The following is a 3,614-nucleotide window of genomic DNA, read 5'->3' as shown; positions in this document are numbered from 1 at the left end:
GTACCCAATAGGTACGGGTACCCGCCGGGTATGGGTATGGGTAAAGTTTCTTACCCATAGGTACAGGTATGGGTAGAAGTTTGTACCCATTGACTATACGGATATGGGTATGGTATTGCTCTACCCTGCCCATATCCTGCCCATTGCCATCCTTACCTGTGCCCCGGCGAAAATGCGTTCGCGAAGCTGATATGGGGCGCTGTCGATATCAACCGCCGTCCTCATTGCTGTAAGATTCGGTCGCCGGGCCCACGTGCTGCAAGGTTTGACCGGCCTTTTCGTTCCAATACGAGTAGATACATGGTACCTTCTCGTATGATATACGGTAGGGGGCCCGCTTGCGACGTGCGGTATTGTACAAGACGGCACCGAGACTAGTTCGAGTTCAAAATCCGGTCGTCTCCTCTGTACCTCAGAGAGCGGAATCGTTCTCCCTGTCCTCGCCTCCGCTGCCTCTGCTCGTCCGTGCGTCGACCAGATTTGGGGAAGATCTGAGATAGCTTCTCCATTGCGGCCACCAAGGATTTACCGATCTGCTACTCAGGTGAGATCCCATCCCTTGTTTTTCTTCTCCTCGATTCTTTTCCTCCGCGAATCTAAAATTATAGGGATTTTCTCCGGATTCATGGAATACAGTGGTCGGGCCTCGCCAGTCGCCACGCCGCGTGCTCTTCCGGCGTCAAGGGAGCTTCACAGCTTCGCTCTTCAGTACCGGAGTCGGGCTCGCTTGACTATTGCGCCAAGTATGGGGATGGGCGACGGCGACCCGAGGCTTCCCCGTGATCTGTTTCTTTGGTCTGCACTCTGCGTTTCCTTTTTTTTTTTTTACCTGGAGGTGCCATTTTTATCACAGCACCCAGCTTTGCGAGCCCCATTTCCTTCAATTGGTTCCCTCTGCTTTGTTTGTTCGATCTCAATAATTTGGTTCGCTACAGTACTCTAGGTTCTTCTCCAGTCCTTTGAGTTCATTTTTTGTGGCAGATTGTACTGTATGATAATCCATATGACAAATTACTACAAATTTATATTCGGAAAACTTTTCCAAACTTTATAAATAAATTCACCAACATTTTACAATAGCTAACAGTGAATCTTGTACATCAGTACCCATAAAGATTTTTGTTCGGGATCTTTTCCTGCCAGTTGCAAATGCGTTCGGCTTACTCCTGTTTGTTTCATAAGTTAATTCTGTGCTTTAGTGTTCTAGACAAGCATAGACGACGCTGAAGTTTAAAAATCAATAGATCAGTACCCGTCAATTGCAGATGTACTTGTTGGCCACCATTTTCAAAGCAGGTCAGTCTGCAATCTAGCTGCAGGTTTAGGCAGTAAATGATCAGCTCAGGGGCGGCTTGTAGTGTTGTATGTGCTGCCATTTGGAACCTTTTTTTATTAGAGAGTAGTTGTGTTGAAGAATGTTGTCTTATATTATGATGTCTTCCTTAGCTGTGTGTTCTAATTTACTGCCTGAAGTTATTTTAATGTATCCCACACTGTTAGATTTACTATTTACCGTATTTAGTTATGAAGTTGTTTATGGCCAGATAGTCAGTCAACATAGCATGTGTCTATCCCCCATATAAGGCTTCCAAATAGCCCTTATCTATGCCCCAGGAGAAGTTTATGATGCACATAGCTCTTTCTGTTTTATTTGTTGCTTTTGGTAGCAAATAGCAGGTTATGGTCAATCTGAATCTAAATGAATGTAAAGTTCTCCCATCTTTGGCAGTTTTCATGCTGGCTTTCTTATTTCTATTGTTCTGTGAAATGTTTCGGTTCTGAGGTTTTCATTTATTGCTATATGTCTATTGCATTATTCAGGTTCAGTGAAGTTCTCTATGGTCGATTCACATCGATGTCGTCTTTTATCATTCAGATGTCGCCATGGCGTATTCCGGACGGCCAAGGCAGGAGCCGAGACAAGGAGGTCCCCGTGGCCAGCGAGCCACATGGGCAGGCAGCCGCGTCCATCATGGAGCTGCAATTCATCTTTGTTTACCTCCTCGACTCCATTCTCTTGATATGGGAGTGTTGTTGTCTCCACCTTGGCACTAACCCGAGGCTCTTTCTTGATTCCGTCCAGGCCCAAGTAGATTTGCACATCTTCATACCTGGGATTTTCTACTTGATTCATCTCCTCCTGGTCATTGTGATTTTTTATGTGGAGCACAAAGTTTGGATGGCAGTACTTCTTTGGGTACCAATCGCCCTGGTCCTAGTTCATTTTCCGAAAAAAATTTCATAATCCATGTGATTTTGTCAACACTGTCTGCTCTTTGTGGCATAGTTTTTTTTAAATAAATTTTGAAATATGTAATTTTGTGAGATCTCGGGTTAATAAAACTAGTTGCAAACAATTACTATCTTGGTTATTATCATGTTGGTTAAGTTTTCCTAATTTATTCAGCCTGACTTTTCTTCGGCTATGACAAACACCTTATTTTCATAGGGTTTTTTTGTCCTACTTGGGAAATGGAATTATTTCCTAATGCACCGTAGATCATTATTAATATATGTATTTATATTTTCAGGCCCTGCCAGAGAAAACTGCCTTGGAAGCCATTAGCCACCGACGGGACCGGAAAATCCATTCTCAATGTGGCTGCGCTTACCCTCGTGCGTCACCGCGAGGATTGTGCTGGAGCTGCATCTTGGGCGGCGGCGACTGGAGGCTCCCATGGATCTGGGTTCTACGTTTTCCTTTATTTTTCGATCTGGGCCCACATTTTTTCACAGCCTCCGGTCTTCGTCTCGGTTTTACATGGCGGCCACCATCATCGTCCTCACATATTTTCTGGCTGCAGGAGGATTTCAGTAGTAGAAATTTAAACTATTGAATGCACAGCTTTGCCACTTCAAGTTGTAGAACTTTCTAAACAAGTTAGCACTTTGTTGTTGCAGGTCTAATTAGTTAGTGCTTCGGATTGTTGTGTGATGGATTGTTGTTTATGGTAATTAGGACATGAGTTTGATGCAACACCCGTGGATGATTAGCCTACATATTAAGTTATTCCATTAGGTGTGCTCATTACACTTATATCTATGCTGTTATATTTAACTCACCATTAGAGTGTAGTTTCTAAATATTCTGCTCCAAAGAGATGTGTCGTTGCTGTTATAAGTTGGAGGATATTTTTGCTCATTACACCTGTATTATTACTTGCTAATTCTTGCAAAGATCTACAGATGATAAAAGCTGATGATAAAACTAGATGCATCTAGATTTATATTTTTTGTTCTATCTGTTTGATGAACCAATTTATCTTTGTCAATGCCATTTGATGTGGCGATTTCTCTATCGCATTTGTGGAACCAATTTGAAGGCCTTCGAGAACTTTTAATTAATTTTGCAATTATATTGCATAACTTTACAGTATAGATGCAAAGACTTCATAACGTGGATGTCACCAGCTCAGTGTATGAAGTCAATAAATTTGAAGTACTTTACAAACACACTGTGTGAACTTTACAGTATAATCACGAGGACTTTATAATGTAGTTCTCACCAATTTAGAAGGACTCTATACGATGGAGAATGGTCCGTTATGAAATACTTTGGAATCACCTCTAAAAACTAAGTGCTTACTTAGTAGCGCAGGGAGACAATTCATAAG

General features: G+C 42.4%; 1 long non-coding RNA gene across 2 annotated transcripts; it reads left to right on the top strand.

The window, feature by feature from the left end:
* The first annotated feature begins 403 nt into the window (after window positions 1–403).
* Window positions 404–3,121, top strand: LOC127308949 (uncharacterized). Of its 2 annotated transcripts, XR_011746429.1 has the most exons (4): window positions 404–544; window positions 637–795; window positions 1,822–2,197; window positions 2,532–3,121. It is a non-coding gene; the product is annotated as an uncharacterized lncRNA (long non-coding RNA). The 2 variants fall into 2 exon arrangements; XR_011746428.1 differs by lacking the exon at window positions 404–544 and having other exon boundaries at window positions 621–795.
* Window positions 3,122–3,614: the final 493 nt, after the last annotated feature.

Source organism: Lolium perenne, chromosome 6 (assembly GCF_019359855.2).
Source record: "Lolium perenne isolate Kyuss_39 chromosome 6, Kyuss_2.0, whole genome shotgun sequence".
Lineage (NCBI taxonomy): Eukaryota > Viridiplantae > Streptophyta > Magnoliopsida > Poales > Poaceae > Lolium > Lolium perenne.
Note: the sequence above shows the minus strand (reverse complement) of the source record. Positions and strands in the feature narration are given on the sequence as shown.